The sequence below is a fragment of the Mesocricetus auratus genome, unplaced genomic scaffold (genome assembly GCF_017639785.1).
Source record: "Mesocricetus auratus isolate SY011 unplaced genomic scaffold, BCM_Maur_2.0 Super-Scaffold_100003, whole genome shotgun sequence".
NCBI classification, from domain to species: Eukaryota; Metazoa; Chordata; class Mammalia; order Rodentia; family Cricetidae; genus Mesocricetus; species Mesocricetus auratus.
The window spans coordinates 2554246-2577254 of NW_024429188.1; the positions used below are offsets into that span (position 1 = coordinate 2554246).

General features: G+C 39.0%; 1 pseudogene; it reads left to right on the plus strand.

Moving 5' to 3' along the window:
- Window positions 1-3975: 3975 nt before the first annotated feature.
- Window positions 3976-10388, plus strand: LOC101824854 (annotated as a pseudogene).
- Window positions 10389-23009: the final 12621 nt, after the last annotated feature.

Sequence of the window (23009 nt, forward strand, 5' to 3'; positions counted from 1 at the left end):
ATCAAGCTTGGTTTCCTTATGTTGAGGTGGCCTTACACAAATGCTGCTTACCACCAACATGTCATTTTCTCTATTGAACCCTTAAGGCTGTCTTACTGTTCTGGCCATTGCTTTGGTTCTTAAGTGCCACAGCTAAGAAGGATTAGTAATTGCTTCCTTCGTTTGGCAGCTTGCAGTGTATTTTCTGGTACTATGGAAGCTTGATCTCAGAAAGGAGACTTTCAATTAGGTGTAGTTCCAATAATAGGTGTCTTGTGTTCTAAGTGTTCATTTTCTTCAGGAATAGTGATTACCTTGCACATGAGAGAGGGAGAGAGAGAGAGAGAGAGAGAGAGAGAGAGAGAGAGAGAGAGAGAGAGAGAAGGAGAGAGAGAGAGAGAGGAGAGAGTAATTAATTCAAGGGCAACAACAATATTGTATATGTTTTGGCAGTCACTGGGACTTCCCTGGCCAATCACTCAATAGGAGGTTACTTGTGTCCAGTCCTAGGGTTTGTATTAATTTATATCTTTCTACAGCAAATGCAGATCATCAGAAATACCCAAAACTGGACATACTGCAGACAGCAATAGATTGTGGAGAGCCCATTCTCAATGCATACATCTGCAGCACAGGATTTACATCCAAGTATCAAGTAACATTTCAGACGATAAGGTATGGAAAGTTTAAGAGCGGTATTACGGCGAAGTATGCTGTGAGATTGTAGATATAGTTACATAAACAAGACGTGATCACTGACAATCAGAAGACATGCTAACACAGGAGAAGGGAAATGTCATGTGCCTATCCAAAGAAACACAGGCAACTAAGGACTGCTGAGAGAGATAGTTAGTCTATCCCGGTGTCCCTTCATTGATTATACAATACAAATTTGTATCCATGAAGCATATGCACCATGAGACAAAGAACATGGACCCAACATGGTGAATGTGTGTGTTTGTGTGTACATGTGTGTGTGTGTGTGTGTGTGTTTGAAGACAAAGGGTTAATCAAATTAATAGCTGAGAGACATGAGAGGGGCTCTTTAATTATATCTTTAAAAACTAGGACATTTAAAATGTGAAAAGCCTGTTTAAAAAAGCACCCTTTAGCATTCTTTTTAAAAATCAATTTAGAAATTACCAGGTTTCCTTTTGACATTTCATAATATTTAATTTTGGTTGACTCTCACTGTGTCTCAAGCCTAATCCTCACTCTCCTATCTTCCATACCCACAGTGCCTTTCTATTCCATGTACAGTCACTTCCAATTTTGAATCCCATTGTAATCTGTTACTTCCCCAGCTAACTACCACTCTTTTATGAAACCATTACATATTTCTTTTGAGGGACAAAGTTGGAATTATTTCTATTTCCTGTTGACTTGCAAAGCAGCATCTCTGGTTAGTGTTGGCTTTTATTATTAAGGGGCAGAGAAGGAGTTCAGAAACTGAAATGTCAGTGTCTGAGAAAACAGATGGTAGAGTATTTGGAGAAGTAGATAGCAGGAAAGAAGATGAGGAATTCAGAAAATAATTGGAGAATTTCTCTGGAGCTCAAGTGCAATCATTTTATCTGCCTGACATCTAGAGAAAATTAAATATTTTAGGGGAAATTATTGTGTCTCCCCTTGTGTATTAGATTCCATATTTTTCTACTCCTGCAACAAGATATGTGACAAGAAGCATCTAGAGGGAGGAAGGATTGACTTTGGTTTATAGGTCAAAGGGTAAGCAGGGTGGGACAATGCTAAGGTCATTGGTGACATTATGAACCGCAGCCAGGTATCAGAGAACAGAAATAAAGTAGAGCCAAGGCTATAAAAACTGAAAACCAAAGGCACAGACAGGTAAAGTTATTTGCCGCTAAGCCTTTCAACCTAAGTTCTGTCCTATGGTCCCCCAAGTGTCCTTCCCACACACAAATAAGTCACTTCAGTGGAGGAAAGGAAAATAAACAAAACCAGAAGGTCTGCATAGCATGAATCACAGCTCCATGTCTTAAAGGATCCTCAACCTTCTGAAACAGTGCCACCAAATTGAGACTATGTGTGCAAATGCAGAAACTTATGGGGAAGTTCCAGATTGAAAGCATAGCCCACATACATTCCTAGGAAACGTAAAGAATTTTTGGTGTTACAAGTGAAACGGATTCTCTTCTAGTCCTTATTTTTATACAAGTTTGTCCTCACATGACTAATATTATCAGGGTAGCCACAGTTATCTTGAAAAGAAGTCTTGTCTTTTTATTTGTAATACCTTACTTCATTCTTTTGGTTGACAATAACTTTTCTATGTACTATAATGTGATCATTGTTTATACTCCCTCACCTCTCAGATCCAAGTCCATGCCTTCTTTCTGTCTCTCTTTAGAAAACAAACAAGCAAATAAATAAATAAACCAGAGTAAAAATGAAACAAAAAAGCATGAGAAACACAGTCAAACATAAACACACACACACACCCCATAAAAGAACAAAAATTGTAAAGTATATGATACAAGCAAAGGAGCAGTAAGGTTAAAAAAAAAGCCCAATGAAAGCAATGTAAATAAAAAATAAAAAATCTCAAGAATACCACTGAGCTCATTTTGTGTTGGCCACCTACTGCTAAGTATGGGACCTAGCCTTAAGCGTGGTTTATGTATTCAGTGAGACACTATTGCAAAAGCCAAAGTTTTGAAAGTGGTTGTACAACTTCATTCTCCTTGTGATTTTATCCTTTGGTAACAGAGTCATCATGGATTTAAATATTGGTAGTATGGTAGACAAAGCTGTCATACTTTTTTACTGATGCCCATCAAAATTTAGTGGCAAATACTCTTCAAAAAATTAATAATGGCATCCTTTTGTTGTAGTTGTGAATTATATTAATACAATTTCTTATGAATGTTTCTTAATTTCTTGCATTAAAACCTTTTTTCCTCAGAAAATACACTTCTTTTAAATTAGCCTATATAATATATATATGTTATATTATATAATATTACATCATTCTGTATCGGTTTTTAAATGAGCTTTGACTTAATTTCTACTTTAGGTGCTTGTTTTGTTACATATATCAGATAAACTGGGTAGCTTAAGAGTAGTTTATGAAAAACAAGTCAAATATGTAGGAAACCAGCATTGCTTCTCAATCAGAGAAGGATGGAGTTTGAAAGAGTTTAATTGTCTTTGAAAAGGAAGCTGAGATAAAAAGGGTGAAGCTGGTTTTTGAAGTTCCTTGAACACATGCTTATGATATGTGTTCTTTGTTCCATGGGGAAACTACTAGAGTTTATGCACAAGAAAAGATAATTTGGTTTGTTCTTTGGAGACAGAACATGAAAAAAAGTATTGTCTCTACACAGAGATTGAGTATGAAAAATAGGAAAATGCCTAAAAGAATAACTGGACTTGGGGAGCTGTTGGACATCATGACTTTTAAGAAAGCAGTATATGGACAGTGTCATGGGCATGAAAGTGTCATTGATCATTACTACTATGATTTCATTAGGGAATATTGAAAAGAAGCTTCAAAACATGTCTTGTGGCAATAAAAAACAATAGCCTCACTGTTCATGAGCTGTTGTCTTCCAAGAAGACACTGTTAGAAATTAAGCAATGGAGATAAAGAGAATAGAAATGTTTATTAGGCTCCAGATTGCACTTGAAGGTACAGTGACAACACATAGAGGAAGACATGTGCCAGAGGACTGGAGTATAATTAATACATTCTTGAAGTTGCATTGTCCTATGGCAACAAAGTAGACTTCAGTCTAACCCAGGGATTATGATCTGTTAGTTGTGACTCCTTAGGATTGAATGACCCTTCTAGAGGGTTGCATATCAGATATCCAGTATATCAATTCATAGAAGTAGCAACATTACATTTATGAAGTTCCAATGAAATAATTTTATGTTTGGGCATCACCATGACATGAAGAACTGCATTAAATCTCTTTATTATGAAGAAGAGCTGGTCCAGTTGCACGTTTTGTGGTATAACGTGCAGCGGACATGGCCAGCCATCTGTAGCTCAACAGCGGTGCCAAGATGCCCAAGCTGGGCCTGGGCACCTGGAAGTCCCCTCCTGGACAGTTGACTGAGGCCATGAAGACTGACATTGTCATTTGGTACCGCCACATTGACTGTGCTCAGGTGTAACTTAATGAGAAAGAGGTGTGAGTGCCCCTCCAGGAGAAACTCAAGGAGCAGGTGGTGAAACGATAGGAGCTCTTCATCGTCAGCAAGCTGTGGTGCACGTTCCACAACAAGAGCATGGTGAAAGGAGCTTTCCAGAAGACATTCAGTGACTTGAGGCTGGACTACCTGGACCTCTACATTATTCATTGGCCAAAAGGTTTCAAGCCTGGGTCTGATTATTTCCCGCTGAATGCATCAGGAAATGTGATTCCCAGTGACAATGATTTTGTGGACACATGGACAGCCATGGAGCAGCTGGTGGATGAGGGTTTGGTGAAATCGATTGCTGTCTCCAACTGCAACCCTCTTCAGATTGAGAGAATCTTAAAGAACCCTGCTTAATATATAAGCCTGCAGTTAATCAGACTGTCACCCATACCTAACTCAGGAGAAGCTGATTGGGTACTGCCAATCCAAAGGCATTGTGGTGACTGTGTACAGTCCCATTGGCGCTACTGACAGGCCCTGGGCCAAGGCGGAAGACCTTCTCTCCTGGAGGATCCCAGGATTAAGACAATTGTATCCTAGTACAATAAAACTACAGCTCAGGTGCTGATCTGCTTCCCCATACAAAAACAACTTGGTGGTGATCCAGCCCGAATTGCTGAGAACCTGATGGTCTTTGACTTCGAGCTGAGCAAGCAGGACATGACCTCTCTACTCAGCTACAACAGGAACTGGAGAGTGTGTGCCTTGATGAGCTGTGCTAAGCACAAGGATTACCCTTTCCACGCAGAAGTTCGAGGCTTCTTCCGGTGTCTTCTCTCCCTCACGAGGCTTGTACCTGTTCTTCCTGCTTTGTCTGCCCTTGCAGGTGTAGTGTGTCCTGTGTCCCTCTGCTCTTGGTGGAACCTTGTAGATGGAACAACATGGGGTTTTTTTTGTTTTATGTAGTCTCTGGAGAGTATTATCAGTAGCTGAGAGATTTTCTTCAGCCTTTCTTGGTTTTCCTTCTTAACCACCTGGAAAATGTTTAACACAAATACACGTTCCAACCAAAGAGAAGCAAGATTTATAGTCCAAGTAGTGCCACTAACACTTAAGGTTTGAGTGCTCAGAACTATAATCCTTTGGGTCAGATTTCTCTTGGCTTCAAATAAAAACTGCTTTTGAGAAAAAAAGAACAGCTATAATGTAGAATTAGGAAGGTTGTGAGCCATTGCTCTAAACAAATGCATAACAAATTGGCAATTTAGCACTGTAAAGTGAGTCTATGACTACAAACTCAATGTTGATTAAGGAAGGAATGGCATAATTCCTACAAGGGCATTTTGTTCTGAATTGTCCTACAAACCTACATTCTTTAAAACTTTCTATTTTGTTAAATAAAATATACAGAACAAAATGCAGAGCTCAGCTAATTAGCACAGGCTAGATTGTATAATCATCAATTCAGAAGAGAAGTAAAACATTATTAAGGGCTCAAAAATAAGTCCTCCATCAACTAGCTATGTTCTCTTCCTAAAAGAGAACTCATATCATTATTTTAATGGAAATTTTATCTTTGATTTTCTTTGTAGAGTATGATGCAATAATGGTTCTCTAAATAATATAATAACTAATTTACCTCTTTTTAAATATTTTATGGATTATTCCACAATGTTGAGTATAGTGACCACATTATCTCATTTAGAAACTGTCCTCGGGTTATTTTGCTATTATGAAGGAAGATTACCAAAAGCAAATGGAGTAGTAAGGGGTTCATTTGGCTTAAGCTTCCACATCACTGTCCATCACTTAAGAAAATGTTGAAGGACTGGAGCTCAGTCAGGACAAGAACATGGAAGCAGAAGCTGGTGCAGAGGCCATGGAAGAGTGCTGCTTACTTGTGTGCTTATCATTGCCTGGTCAGCCTGGTCATCTTGCTTTCTTATTGGACCACCAGCTCAGGGATGGTGCCACCCACAATAGTTTGGGCCTTGCCCCATAAATCACTAATGAAAAAAATGTTTTATAGCCTGATGTTACAAACGCATTTTCTCAGTTGGGATTTCCTCCCGTCATATGACTCCAAACTGTGTCAAGCCAGCACAGGAACATATCATAATTTGTTCCTCAGTCCACAATTTGTGAACACAGGTCTGGAATGCTTCTCTTGAGTAGGAGTGAAGAATGCAGATTTGCAAATGTAGAAGGCAATGCTGTAGACAAACCTCTACTTTTAACAGCAGCAGGAAAAGATTACCTGTTGATCTGTTTGTGTGCCAGACCTCAAAGTAGTCAGAAATAAATATCTGTGACACAAGAATGCTGAGTGTTGATAATTCCTTGTTTATGTTTAATTTTGACAGTTATATGGATTGGCTATTGACCACTTGGTATCTTCTAAAGCTCTTTCTCATCTCTCCAGTTTATGTTCACATTGGGGGTCTTTTGTTATTTTTTCATTAATATTAAGGAGTTCCATAAGTACATATAAGCATATTTGTATATATAATGAAAATTTTGACAAGTGTATGTTTTTTTAAAATATACTTTCTCATCACTTGCCCTGATATTTTATTTTTGAAGGCTATATTTTAAAAAGCAAAACACTGCAGGTTTAGTGTTAACATAAGCCAGTTTGTCACACCTTAACTTTATGGTTAATGCTTTCTACAGGCACTAATCTTATGCTTCCCTAAGACAATGATAGCATCTTTCTAGTCCATCCTTTAGGGTTTCTCTTCTTTTGCATCATATCCCTTGCCTTTCACTCCTGCTCACTGGAACTGTTTATATGTTTATGACCCAGCTCTGCTTTCTGGGGGAAACCAGGCAAAGGGCACATTTTTCATCATGGAGATTAATATATCTTCCTCTCCTACTCTGTTTCTGTCATTAAATTTGTTTTTAAAGTCATTTGCTCTGAGAGCCATTATTTATTTATATATTTATGTTTTAAATTTTAGGAAAACTTTTAAGTCTTCTTGCTTGTCATGTGTCTCTTTTATATACTTTCTGTTCGTATTATATTATACTTCATATTTTGACATAGGAAATACACATCTATGCACATCTTCATTTTTGAAAAAATTGTTGACACAGTATTCATATTTATCTTGAGATACAACCTGATAACTTGATACGTTATAAAATGTGTAGTGATTAACCTGGAAGAATTTGCATGTCTATTTTCCATTTGTCATTTCTGTGTTCATAATCTTTATAATCTTCTTTCATATATATGTCAGACCATAGTTATTCTTTTTATACTTTAATGGACCAAAAATCATTTCTCCTCTCTAACTGTGTTGTTTTTACAGAGTTTAATACTTCTATACCCTGTCTTTTGCCATTTACCTTTCTCCTGTGATCACTATTTCACTCACTTCTGTGGGATGAATATATTTTGGAATCCAAAATCAAATGAAAACATGCAGTGATTAAATTTTAATGGCCATTTTGTAGATTACAATCAATAATTTTGACTTCTCAAAGACTGAATTTAGTTAATATTTGTATTCTTTCTTGGATAATAGAAGTTGTTGCGCATTGTCAATCCACATGAATTTATAATGTTGTTATATATTTTATTTTTATTTACATACAAGGTATTATTATTACGGTTTTAAACCATCAGTATGTTTTTTTTCTTTTTTTCAAATGTAAGAGCTAACAAGAGGATTTGGAAGCAGATTACTTGCCGAGTGATCTCAGCAAAAACGATAGTAAACAAGAGAAAAGAGGAGAAAGCACTAATGAGGAATGAGTTGGTCAAAGGTGACAAGGGTCCCTGTGACATAATATTGATGTGGGGAGACCAAGAAGAACACTGGCTGGTGAGACTCTGGACTCCTTAATCACTAGCAGTCATCTCTTACTAGATGAGATCTATCCGGGAGATGCCTTTCTGTGCTTTGCCTGCTTAAAGCTGAGTGTACTTCAAAGATATCAGAGGAAACCCATGGCCAGAGAATAAAAGCAAATGTCTTCAAAGCCATGATTATTTCAGGAAGTGTCTGCTATGGCTGTTTCTTGGGACATGCATCGGAGAATTAGTTGCATGCTGATTATTTTTTATTCAAGTTACAGTCATCTGGGAAAAAGAAACCTCAGTTGAGAAAATGGCCACATCAGATGGACCTTCAGGAAACTCTAGGGGTCATTTTCTAGTTAATGGAATGACCCAAGCCACTGTGGGCAATGCCATCCTGGGAAGGTCATTTTAGCCTGTAAGAAAGCAGGCTAATTCTGTATTACCCTACTCAGGATGGTTTTTTCTAGTTCTGTGCACTTTCTTGTGAATTTTATTATGTTGTTTCTTAACACTGAGCAGTACTCATTATGTAAATGTATCACATTCTCTTTATCCATTCTTCACTTGACAAATACAGTATGTACTCACTCATAAGTGGATACCAGACATAAAGCAAAAGATACCCAGCCTGCAATCCACAAGCCCAGAGAAATTAGAATCCTCTTCCAAAAATAGATGGAAACAGATGCAGAAATCCACAACTAACCCTTGGGTCTAACTCCTGGAGTACAATCGGAAGTGAGAGAGGAGAGATAATATGAAAAAGCAGTCAAGACCATCGTGGAGAAAACCACAAAATCAGCTGATCCGAGCTAGTGAGAGATCACTGATTCCGGTCTGACAAAGTGGGAACCTGCATACGACCAAACTACTAGAATCCATTAATATAGGTGACAATGGTGTGACTGGGACAATATATGAGGCCACTGGTAGTGTGTCCAAGAATGCACAAAATGACTTATTGGAGCCCATTCTATATGGAGAGATACCATATAGACGCAGGGGTGTGAGGGTGGAGAGGTGCCTTGGTCCTGCCTCAAGGAGATGATGGGATAGACTTATTAGATTTCCCAGGGGAGGTCTTACTCTCTCCAAGGAGCAGATGGGAGGTGTGGTGGGGGAAGGAAGTGGAGGGAACAGAAGGAGAGGAGGGAGGGTGAACTTGGATTGGAATGTAAAAATATATTAATGAAAATGTTAGAAAAGGAGAAAGATAGAGAGACAGAGAGAGAGAAAGAAAGGAAAGAAGGAAGGAAGGAAGCAGGCTGAGCAAGCCGTGGAGCAATCCAGTATATAGTATTCCTCTTTGACTTCTACTAATCTATGTTCTTGTTGGCATTCCTGTTATGATTTCCTTCAGTTACGAATTTTGGTTGGGACATGTGAGTCAGGTGAACTCTTCCCTTCCCAAGTAGCTTTGGATTATAGTGCTTATCTCACCAACAGAAAATAAAACCAAGACCAATTGTCTGTAATAAAACGTCTGTTATATATGGCATACAGACATGTTCAGGTCTTATATGTTGTTTTTCTGTTACTTATGTTTCAGTTTATGGCTGTTCTCAGTTTCTAAAATATAAGCCAAAATAAAGATGAATACAGTTTCTACCTTTTGAGGTTAATTAGGAGGACGCGTCTCTCATTGGACACTTGTAGGGCGTTGAACACTGTCAATCAATTTTGAGGCTAATTGTAAGTTCTAGATGTGTTTCTTCTGATTCGTTTGCTTTCCTGTATGCAAGAATGCCAGAGGGAGATATGATTTGGCTTCCTGACAGTTATTACACCCTTCCCAGGCCTACTTGTATCAATTAAAGAAAGGATTTTTGTCAAAGCAGCTGACTGCACTGCCTTTATTTCAATACCAAACACTTTGAATGCTCTGCAGGTCCCTGGAGGAAACTGACCAACAACTAGAACTACTTGCCACTGTAGCATGGGTAAAAAGAATTCTGTTCCATTCATGATTGTTCTATGAGCTTGAACTTTTCTATAAACATTTATACCATATCAGAGAGCATGGATGTAATGCCCTCGGTGTTCTAGTACTATTATGACTGGTGCAAAGGGGACAATGTCATGATTGATGTAAACACAATTCTTCATTTGTGTGAAGATCTTCTCTGATTAGTGCAATTACCCTTTTCCTGGATATCTAAGCAGTCTGTTCATGTTACTTTGTGATCTGGCCAGGATTCACCCTTCTTCACCATCCAGCTTCATGTTAACAGCAATAGATCCAAGCAAAGTTTTCCCTTGAGTATTCTTTTTCTTAACATTAAGAAAGACGTGGCACAGCCACCAAGGGCGTGGAGCTATAGGAGCAGATGATGGCCCTGGCGGCAGCAGGTTTGTAGTAGTAACAACAGTTGCGGAGCAGTGGGAGCAGAAAAACAGTGGTGACGGTGTAGCCAGAGCTTACAGTGCTGTGACATTGGCAATGACAACAGAAACAATAGCAACTGTCCTGAAGGACCAAAGGTCTTAGACACCATAGGTAGAGGAGTGGTGACACTCACAACTGTTAAGGAGTGAATAATTCTGACTTTCTATGTGATCTGGATAATAATTTATGATGGATATTATTTCAGTTTTAAATGAGTGGTTTATTAAGTATGTAGCAAGCAAAAGTAAAAGAACAAATAGAAGGTAGCAAAAGACAGAAGCAACAGGTAGTAAAAATCACCAAATCAACCACTTATAACCTTCAACAGAAGTAGCCTGATAGAGAAAAGTTTGTGTATTAGTTAATTTTTCTGTTGCTGTGATAAGACAATGTGACCAAAGCAAACATATAGGAGAGAGTTTATTTGAGGTTTATGGCTTCAGAGGCTTAGAGTCCATGATAGTGGATCAGAGGTAGCAAGCAACAGGTGGCTGGAACAGGGGAGCAGTTGACAGCTCATATCTTGATCTTCAATGGGGTGAATCTGTGTACACTCCATTCCTGTCCAGTGTCCTATTTTCCCCAGCAAGATCACAAACTAAAACCTCCTCAAATAGTGTCACCAACTGGGGGGTCCAAGCACTCAAATGCATGAGAATATTGTCGCTTGTGTCATAGTGATAGGGCTGTGAATGACTTGCACTATGGCCACTCTGTTTATGGACCCATTATGTTGGCATAGATCTTGAAAGAGCAGAAACTAGAAGGTTAAGACCATTAGATGAGTTTATTTGTTCATTGAACTGCCCAGTGTCTTCTATGTTGTTTTCTATGTGGTGTGCCTGAATGTGACATAAAGATTTATGCAGGCTGTCTCGTCTGTCACAGGGGTGTTCATGTACTTCTTCCTCAGCTATTGTTGTCTTTCACTCTCCAGAGTTGTCTCATGTGTTACCCTTTTCTTTCTCGTGTTGCAAAGCAACACTGACTATTAGAATGGGAACACAGCAGGGGCCAGCATACTTGTGGTCTTTTGTCTCTGAAGCAAAAAGTGTATCTATGATTCCAAGAGGATAGGCACAGCTTTTGGCTTATTTTGTTGACTTTAGAGAACAGCTACAAGGACGTGTCTCAATCATTTCCACCACGATGGATATTTCTTTTTTTAAAATAAATTTTGATTTAAATTGAAACCAATCTTCTTTACATACCAATACAAGTTCCCTCTCTTTCCATCCTCCAATGCCCCCCACGAATCCCCATCAACTCCCCAGGGAAGGTGAGTTTTGCTGGGATTAGAAGAATGTGAATTTGAACTTTGAAGAGCACAGTGGTTGTGTGAATTTACAGTGGTTGTGTGAATTTTCTTGTAGAAAGTAACTGGTCCCTAAAAAGAAACATAACTCCCCCTGTCACTCTCCTCCAAATAAATTTCTCCCACGATTTTCTGTATTTGTACATAAATTTATAATCAACAATTATACTAACCAGGCTTTAAGAATATAATTGTAATGGTACTGAAGAAAATAAGAAGGAAAGGCAATCAAATTTAACTGTATACAGATATATTTAAAGAGAATATTCAGTGCACATAACCTTACCAACAAAACAGAGATTATAGGAGTCCACATCATAACAGGTCAAGAAAACACTTTTTACATAATTCTTAATAAAATGGTTTTCCACAAATTAATGACACTAATAAACAAATGATATACTATAAATAATCCAAGAGGGCTGGAATTACAGCTCAGGGTTTGGGTATTCTGGGACCAAAGGCCACCACAAAAACAAAAGTAAAAATTCCCATTTCTCGGCAGTCACTGAGAAGGTTATGGAAAAGCAACCACTTCTAGATTTGACTCAAGCCTGATTCAACAGTATGAACTCGCACTTTGTACTGTAAACCAGACTAAAAGCCCAGAGTTTGAAATGTCAGAGTTCCAAGTAGACAAAACTACTAAAGCTGTTCAGCAAATTAATGTTGTAAAACTCCATTCAAGTATCCATGTATCTACCTACAATGGTAGTGAAGTTCTCAATCTTGTTCTAGAAGCATCTCTCTGTAGTGAGGACTGGGAAATTCAGAAACACAGCCCTGATCTAAATGCTGAGACCACATGATTTTTGAGTGTTCAGGTCCAAATGGTCCATCTATATCAACCACCCCAGTCTCAGGGAACATCACAAAGCATGAGAAGGCAAGAGTGCAAGAGCATGATGATAGGGAGGGGTGCTGCATATTTTGTCCTTGAAATAGAACACAAGGGCTGCAGGCATGGGTACATACAAAAGGTTAAGCCAACAAGATCAATCATCCCTCCACAGGCAGCACTAACTGCACTTTGAGAGCCCGAAGAAAAAAATTGCGTGTGTTTGTTGGAGGAAGTGCATGAAGTGGACATGTGGAAGACAGATCCAGGATCATTGGAAAGGGAGAGTTGTAGATGGATATGGTCAAGATATATTGAATACATGTATGAAACTGACAAGAAGTTAGATAATTGAAAATGGAATGGAGGAAGGGAGGGAATGAATGAAAGAATGAATGAGATAACACCATTGAAAGCAAAGTCACTCCTAAGAACCATATAAACAAAAGGACAAAAAGGCTTAATCCCTACACGCAGGAGGCAGAAGCAGGCCCTCCTGATTTACCTAGTGAGGTTTGGGCCATCTAGAGCCTTGTCTCAAAAGAGAAGACAGGAAAGTATTTTAAAATGTCAGATAATGTACAGCACCTTGAAGTTATATATTCTTGGGACACACATGGTGATAAAGAAAAGAAGTTGACTTCCACATACAAAATGTCATGTGATACTAATAAATAGATAAGTGACATTTAAGAAATAACTTTTATTACACACTTCTCAGGGAGCCTTAAACATACTAGCATTTATTTCTATTTTGCAGTGTTGAGGGTTTTAATGAAACCACATCTGGTGGGTGCTAGGCAATCCCATGCCTACTGATCCACACCTCTAGCCTTGCTGTACACAAGCCTCTCTTTCTTAATTTTTATTTATTTTTTTATTTTTAAGACAGTATTTCACTCTATACCCTACGCAGGTTTCTAATGTACAATCTACCTGCCCCAGCCTCCTGTCCAATATGCAATTCTAAAGAGTAAGTACAATTGGGCTGGAGTTGACTGAGCAGTTATGAACACTGCTGCTATTAGAAAAGACCAGAGATCAGTTCCCAGCACCCACCCAGGAACTCACAGCTTTCTGTAACTCCAGTTCCAGGGAATCTAACATCCCATTCTGGCCTCTATAGGCACAGGCAGACATGTGGCACACAGATATACACGGTTGCAAAACACCAATGTATATAAAATATAAAAAAAAACAAAAGAACATTTTCCTATGCTGTCCCAATAGCATTTTCTATTTTCTTGGTTAATTATTTAGGTTAACATGCAAAGTAATAAATTTTTTGTGCTATTTTCTCATCTGTGAATGCTGTCTTTAAAAATTATCTAATACTCAACACATATTTAATGCCTTAAATTTGTTCTTAAATAACTTTTTTATTGGACAGGCTCTCACTGTATACCATAGCTGGCTTGTAATGCGTTATGTAGCCTAGGCTGGACTCAAATTCCTAGAAATCTATCTGCTTCTGCCTCCCAAGTGCTTGGTGGGATTAAAAGCTTGTGCCACCAGTGCTAACCTCTAATGACTTTTGTAGATGGTTTCTGCAGAATATGAACAAGGCCACAAATCATTCCTCTTAATTATGGCTTTACAGTATCATTTTACCTATATAATGCCTTTCTTTTTTGACAAGGTCTTACTATGTAGCTCTTACTGGCTTGGAACTTGCTGTATACTCAAGGCAGAGGTAGGCAGATCTCTGAGTCTGAGGCCAGCCAGATCTACTTAATAAGTGTTGAACTTGTGGAGGCTGATGTCTCAGCAACATTATTGTTAGCAGCTGACAAATCATGTTTAAGCCATTCATCTGTGTTTTAACCAAAATTCTGAACTTGAATGTAACTAAACGTTGACAGTAAGGTTATGGAAATGAAATGGAGAATTCAGCTTAACATCTATTTGGGAAAACAGACAAGACTAAAAAAATGTGCCGGAGATGTTGCTCAGTTCGCAGAGTCCTTGCCCAGCTGTCATGTAGTCTTAGGTTCAATTCTCAGCATCTTATAAACCAGGCTTGGTAATACTTATCTATAATTACAGCACTTGGGTGGTGTAGGCAAGAGAATCACAAGTTCAATGTCAGTGTGTAGGCAGCCTTGGGCTTCATGAGATTGTTTCAAAAACTGAAATAACTGGGACTGAAGAGATGGCTACAAAGTAAGAGCATTTTCTACACTTGCAGAAGACCAGGCTCAGAACTGGTCTGAATTGGACTGAACCTGATAGAACCTGATTAAACCTTTAACCACTGGACTGAACTGGTCAGAACCAGTCTGAACTTGTGGGAACTGGTGGGAACCAGTCTGAACAGGATTGAACCCATAGGGACTGGATAAATCGTTCTGAAGAGGTGGGAATCAGTTGAAACCTTTCAGGTCATCCTCAGCCATTTTAGCTATGAAAACTCCAGACTATCTTAGTCCAGAGCTATAGTGAGGATGCTGATTAGATAAATAAACACTTCTCTACTGTAAATGCTAAACATTTCCATGAACCCACTGGATGAAAGGATACATTTCTGTGTTGATCTATGTAAAACAGCCTTATGAAACTGATGAACCCATTATAACACATACTCTTTCTTAATGAGGGAAACAACACTTTTAATGCCAGAACTTGTGAGAATTCAAGGAACACAAATACCAGATCTGTGGGGAGCCGCCCCCACATTCTCCGTTACAAGATGGCGCCGACATTCGTTGTCAGTTGGAGTAAACAACCTTGGTGCTCACGTGCCTGCTACTTTTCCATCCCTTACTCTCTGCCTCTCCCGTGGCATCATATGGGCTGACGAGCAGGAGCCAGTCAGGAGATGACACGTCCGAGGCGGGGACTGCTGAGCTATATAAGGGTTGGGCTTTTCGCTCCCTGGGTCTCCACTCTGTAAGCTTATGCTCTCCCTCTCAAGACGCATTAAAGCTGTTCTGCAGAAGGATCCTAAGTGTGCCGAGTCATCAAATGTTTCATTTATCCCATAAGTATTTACTGTATGTAAAACTCAGTGTTAATGACTTGGGGTATATGATAATCAAACAACAGCTACAGGCAGTGCCCTGACTTTGGAGAGCTAGCATGTATAATGCTTCAGCTCAGAAGTAAATGAACAGGAACTTCAATTGCCAACGTGTATCACATCTCTGAGATACTTTTAACTTGTTGGAAGGCCTTAATTATGTGTGCAGTAATTAATAGCATGTGGAATAAGTTTCTTTAAAACACATGGCTTGAAACAGGAAGCATTTGGCTAAAAAGGTTTGGGTCATTACTGCGTTTATGTCTTTAGGAGAGTGGTTAGAAGTTTCTGGTGACCCTTTAAGTGGTAATAGTAATGGGCATGAGTGTGTGGTTATTTAGGTAAGATTTTATTTTTTTACCTGTAGGAAGAAACCATGAGCTGCCATTAGCCATGTGACTTATTAGAGGCACATACAGATGAGGTAATAAAAGAGCGGTTTACCACACCACTAAACACACCCACTTTAGGCATGACTAAAGAGGTATATGGACGTAGGCGGTGAACTACGTCACTAGCCAGGCCCACATTTGGGCATGGGGAGTTACAGAGGAAGGTATAAAAGACTGAACTACGGAAGTCTTGCTCTCTTTTTCCGGCTTTTGGCTTACAGTTCAATGCCGGAAAACTACGAGTCTCATCTGGGTTATTTATTTGGTCTCTTGTGAGTAGTTTTACAATAAATACTTATTTTTACTTTCATCAAGTGTGCAGTTTATCGTTACAGCATCATTTTGGTGTCAGAAGTTCTGGAACCCAAATCCAGGCATCCAGAAAGTGGCTGCTTCTCGGCCCGACGAAGCACATATGGACTCTCCTTTCACTAAGTTCCCCACCACTTCGCTCCGCAAGGCACAATTCCTGCCACCGGGAACCAGAACCTTCTACCTGCCGGTAAGGTTAGGTGGTATTCTGAGATTTCTCTCACGGGCCACATGCTCTTTTACTGGAAGCCTGCTGACTTCGGCCATGTGTTCTTTCATTGGTGGCCTCCTGATTTTGGCCTGAATAAAATTCTACTGGTAACAAACTTAACTGCTTTATACAATGTCAGCTAACATTACAATGCAGGATGTTAAGAATTTTCTTGTTTTTTTGTATAGATGGGATTTTAGAAAGGTTTGAGCACCTACCTGGAAGGTGCTTCCTACCCACGATGGTGACTATTAGTTTAATAATCAATATAATTTTGCTAAAGAAATGGTTCAAAAATAGGGGAAAATATGACAAACTTATACAGGTTTTACGTTCATCAGAGGATGGTTAGAATATCCTAGTACAAAGAATTCAGGAAATTCAAAATTCCTTGCAGGATAGCAAGGAAGGTTTGGAAGAAAATATTCAGGATATTGAAAATGATATTGTAGGTCTGACAGAACACAAAATTGATTTAGTTTCAGGAAAAATGTGTTCAACAGACAGAATAGAAAAAGTGGAACATAATGTTGAAACGTTTAACCAACAAAACAGTTCCATGTTTGATGATTTCACTAGCAAACTACAAATACTGGAACATAAGATTGAAATGCTAACAGAAAAGATTAGTTCCATGTCTGAGAGCAATGACAAACTAGATGATAGAACATCATTTCTGGAAGGCATTTTACATGCCATTGAGATACTTTCTAAGGATGAGAATATTAAATATTTGGAATAACATGTAAATGATGAATGCAAAAAATTGAACGACTCCAGGATGTCCTTAGAAAATTATTTGTCCCAAGAACTTCAAGAGCTCAGAGAAACAATTATGAATATATTACAGATTTTAGAAGACGTTCAATCTGATACGTCAGAATCAGACCTACAGGCAACAGGTCAGTATAGGAGTTACCCCACACCTCTCAAATGCCGGAAAGATCTCCCCAAGGTTGCTATGCATTCACCTATGGTTTTCCCAGTATCTGTAACTGAAAATCCAGCAACTAAAAAGCACTCAAATGGTCACATTGCTTATCAATGAGAACCTATAGAGATGAAGGACCTAAAGGGAAACAAGAAGGCCATTATTTCATATGGTCTTCATTCTCCCTATGTCTGAGAGCTCCTAACCTCATGGCCCACTGTAAATAAAGTAACCCCAAAAGACTGGGCCCAATTAGCCTCTGCAGTGCTCAAAAATTGTTGTCAAATTCAATGGAGAGCTTTATGGAGGCAAGAACAAAAGGCCTAGAGATTCAGGAATTAAAGAATAGTCATGAAGCGCCCCAAGACAAGATTCTTGGGGAGGGTGCTTACGCTGACCCGCAGGTTCAGTCTGCATATGACGAGCACATGTTGTCTTTATGCCGTACAGCTGGTTTGAATGCTTTGGATAAGGTTTGTGAAACAGGAGAGATAATGCAACCCTATACAAAGGTAGTACAGGGTCAAAAGGAAAGGTTCACTGAATTTTAGAGAGATTATCCAGAGCAATAGAAGTACAAGTAGCAAATCCAGAATCTAGGCGACTCCTTGTAGAATCTTTGGCATATGAGAACGCAAATGCAAACATGTACCTTGGCCATTAAAAATAAGATCAGCACCATTGGAGTAATGGGTCCTATATACCATGAACCTTGAATGTAAAAGTCAGGATACAGGAGCTTGGGTAAATGAAGCTATTTCTACAGGCTTGTGGAGGCACCAGGATGCCAAATACCCTACTTGTGATGATATAGAGGCCTGGGTAGGGAGGTAATCTCCAAAAAATTTAACAGGCATAAAGATGCCATGTGCTTTAACTGTGGTAAAATAGGACATCTGAGTAGGAACTGTAGACAACGCATTCCTAGAAATAATTCTTTTACCAGGATTGCATCAGACAGAAGGCCTCAGCCTGCTGGTCTCTGCAGGAGATGTGTAAAGGGAAAACATTGGCCCAAGGAATGCTGGTCGACTACAGATAGATAAGGTAGACCTTTACAGCCGGGAAACATAAATTGGGGCCTCAGGAAGGCCCGGAAAAGCAAGATTGTCCGGTCATTCCCAGTGACAGTGGAGGACATCCTCTCCCAGGACATTTAGAAGATCCACTGCCCATTGTAAATAATATGGCATTGGATAATACCTTAGCTCAAGAGGAAGAATCAATTATATCAGGAGCAAATACAAAACATAATTTTGGCAAACTTCTATACAATATCATAGACCCAAGATACCAGTTATAGTAAATAATATGGTGATTAACAGAATTTTGAACATTGGAACTGATGTTACCAACATTAATCAAAAGTCTTGGCCCCTAATTTGGCCTTTAAAATAGGCTAACATTTAATTCTTAGTGGTTGGAACACTATCTCAAGTTAAACAGAGCATTATATGGATTAACTATATTTGGCCAGAAGGGCAGAGAGGAAGGTTAAAGTCATATGTTGCAGATATTGCTATAAACCTCTTGGGTTGTGACCTATTACAGCAATGGAATATGCAGATTAACATTTCTCCTGTATCAGCTAGGAATTATACACAAGCTCTTGATGATAGAAAGACTATAGTAAGGCAGTACAGAAAACAGATGCCAAATGTACAGGCTATACAGAAGCAGGATGCTATTGCCAAACCTACATTGGAACCAAAAGCTCTACCCTTAAAATGGCTGACAGATGAACCTGTCTGTGTGGGTCAATGACCTATGAAAGCTGAGAAGTTAGAGGCTTTGGAGAAGTTAGTTCAGGAACAGCTAGATGCTGGACATATTCAGGAATCACCTAGTGCATGGAATTCACTTGTTTTTGTTGTCAAGAAGAAGTCTGGTAACTGGAGAATGGTTACTGATCTTAGAGCCATCAACAAGGTAATTCAGACTATGGGGTCTCTACAACCTGGGAAGCTGTTACCTTCTCTAATACCTGAGGATTGGCCAATTATAGTTATAGACTTAAAAAAATTGCTTCTTCACTATACCGTTACAAGAAAACGACAGAGAAAAGTTCGCTTTCAAGGTACCTACCTATAATAATTCCTGACCGGTACAGAGATTTCAGTGGAAAGTACTACCTCAAGGTATGTTAAATAACCAAACTTTGTGTCAATATTTTGTGCATAAACCTCTAGAAATAATTCATAAAAAATTTCCACATTCGTTAATATATCATTATATAGATGACATATTACTGTCTGATTCAAATAAGGATACTTTGGAAAAGATGTTTGAAGCAGTAAAGGAAACTTTGCCTAGCTGGGGATTACAAATTGCCCCAGAAAAAAATACAAAGAGGAGGATCTATTAACTATTTAGGTTATAAAATAGATGCTAAGAAAATTATACCGCAGAGAGTACAGATCAGAAGAGATCGTTACCGGACTCTTAAAGATCTTCAAACACTATTAGGAGAAATCTCTCAATTACAGACTATTATCGGTGTACAAGGGCATGATTTAAAACACCTGAAAATGGCTTTAAAAGGAGATAAAGACCTATATAGGTCACCAGTACTGTCAGCTGAGGCTGAAAAAGAATTAGAATGGGTAGAAAAGAGAATATTAGAAGCACATGTGGACCATGTGGATCCAAAGTTGGACAGGTCCCCATGAGATTATCATCGTCCCATCTCAGCAGGAAGTCATATTGAGAATTCCATGCCCCCTCCCTACTATTGATATTATAGGATAGCTTACACCTGTTAGTGTTAGTTTCAATTATTTTAGAGTTGGGATTGGACGGAGGTGTTCAGATTTGAGTGTTTCTTTCAGATAAGTTTAGGTTTAGATGGTATAGATGTTTGATACATTTTGTTCATTGACACAAACTTGTGTCAGTTGTTTTAAGTTTAAATATCCTTTGTAGACTAAAAGAGGAATTGTAGTAGGAAAACAATGCCGCCATTAGCCATGTGACTTATTAGAGGCACATACAGATGAGGTAATAAAAGAGCGGTTTACCACACCACTAAACACACCCACTTTAGACATGACTAAAGACGTATACAGACATAGGCAGTGAACTACGTCACTAGCCAGGCCTACTTTTGGGCATGGCTAGGGGAGTTATGGAGGAACGTATAAAAATCTGAGCAACGGAAGTCTCTGTCTCTTTTCTGGCTTTTGGCTTCCAGTTCAGTGGTGGAATACTACTCGGCTCATCTGGGTTACCTGTTTGGCCTCTTGTGAGTAATTTCTACACTAAATACTTATTTTTACTTTCAGTAAGTATGCAGTTCATCATTGTAGCATCATTTACCTTTGATTTTCTGAAGCCCTCAAGACACTTTACAGTAGGCTAGACTCATTTGACACATGCCTCACGTGAAACAAATCATAGGGAAGCCATCCTCATCCTTGCCATGAGTGTGAATAGCAGTAACTCTCATTTGATTTGACTATTACTATTCCAGCACATGGATAATTAGTTCACACACTTAGATCAACACACATACACACACACACACACACATACACAACCTGCAAAAAAAAATAACCAACCCTAAATGTTATGTTCCAGAACCCTGCATTCTTTGAAGCCAACTGATGACTTGCATTCCTGATGTCTTCTTGCATCTTTCTGGTGAGTAGTAGCGGGTTTGGAAGTTTTTGTAAGCACTGCTTTCTGATTTGCCTGTCCAATGCCTTCCTATGGCCTCTCCCCCTCACTGCCAAAGTATTCGTCTAAATATTAGACTCCAAAAGAGGAAGTTGGATGGAAGTGGACCTGGTTTGAAAGCAAACAACCAAAACAGAAGCAAAGATCTCATGAACAGTTTAGCCTATGTATAGAATGACAGTGAACACATAACCACAAAGGGAAGCAGCCAAAGTGCAGCCCCAAGGTATGGTCTAGTTTCTTTGGACATGTGAGATGATTTATGCAGATGCTGAAGATAGATCAAGGAGGCATATCCTATGCTGTAAAGACAGTATCCATGCATAGCTTCTTTGAAATTCAACTTTACTATTAGGAGTAACTTTAGAACCAATAAACTATTTTAGCTTTAAAACTGGTTTATCTCAAAATTAGGTCATTATGGAACTCACAGAGTCTGAACTAACAACCCGGGAGCCTGCATGGGACCAATTTAGGCCCTCTACATATATATGACAGTTGTGTAGCTTGGTCAGCATCTGAGACTCCTAACAATGGGAGCAGTGGCTGTCCCTGATGCTTTGTCTGGCTCTTAGGAATCCATTCCTCATACTGAATTGCCTTGTCCAGTCTTAATACAAGGGAAGGTGCTTAGTCTTACCAAAATTTGCTATGCCATCCTTTGTTTACACCCATGGGAGGCCTGCCCCTTTCAGGACAGAAACAAAAGTGGAGTGGATTGAGGGCATCGGGAATACTCATAAGGAGAAGAGAATGGGAGGAGACGAGGGAGGAGAAATGGCAATCAGGACCTAAAACACATAAATAAATTTGATGTTAAAAAAGAAAAACACTGATTTATCTCAAAATTAGGTCATTATGGGTTGTTTTCATTTGTTTCTATGGAGCTGTTTGGATGCTTCTCAAGGTCAAGTCTTGACACCCAATATCCATATACTCACAGAAGTATGATGCTAGAAGTGTGGCACTAGTGTAATGTTGAAATTAATACAATAGCTAGTGTGGAGATGAGGGTCTGTAATCCGAATAGTTGAGGGTTCATGAGTCCAGTGAGTCAGGAATGTATAGCAAGGAGGTATCTCCAAAGATGGAGGAAGAAGAGAAAGAGAAGAAAAAGGGGGACAGGAAATAAACTAACATATTTTATTAATTCTTTAGACCTCTGTTAATATTGATTTGCTTCAGAATTCAGTCACCAGCCTCTTCTTCTCTTATTTCCCCTTTATTCTCTGTGAAGTTTCATGCAGTTCTGTAGATAAACAATTATCTAAATCTTGACTGAATAAAGACCCATTTCCAACCCATGTTTATATATAATGCCTGCTGAGTATCTGCAGACATTCTATGGGGAAGAGCATCAGGTAACAAGAATCAATTAGCTCTTGCATATGCCTTAGGTCGACGTTGTCACTATGTGTCATCCCCAGGACTATGTCTTATGGATGCTTACTTCTTTTTTTGAGAGGCACAACATTCTTCAAGCCACAGCAACAGGAAGAAATCCAAGAACAACTTAGACTCTTTGTTCATACTAGACCACATCCAACCAGCTACACTTTAGATTCTTCCAGGAAATAATTTCTAATATGGTCCTTTGTATATATAATTTCTGCCAGTGTTCCAGTTCCTACTCTTTTTCACATGGATTTCTGTGAGAAATTCACCTCTTATCTCCTACTCATCTGGACTTCGGTGAGCATATTTATTAAAAATTCCAAGATAATCATGTCTTTCTACTAAAATCTAACTACTGCCAGGCAGTGGTGGCAGACACCTTTAATCCTGGCACTCATGGGACGGAGTCAGGTGGATCTCTGTGAGTTTGATGCCAGCCTGGTCTACAGAGTGAGTTCCAGGTCAGCCAGGCCTGTTACACAGAGAAATTCTGTCTCAAAAAAACTAGCACCATCAGTTTTCCTCACAAAAAACCTAACCTCCTGTGTGACCAGGTGCCTTGTTCACCACCAGGAAAAACCTGTGCATACACCAAGTGTGCAGCTCTTAGTATACAGGATGCTTTCCCACTGTGC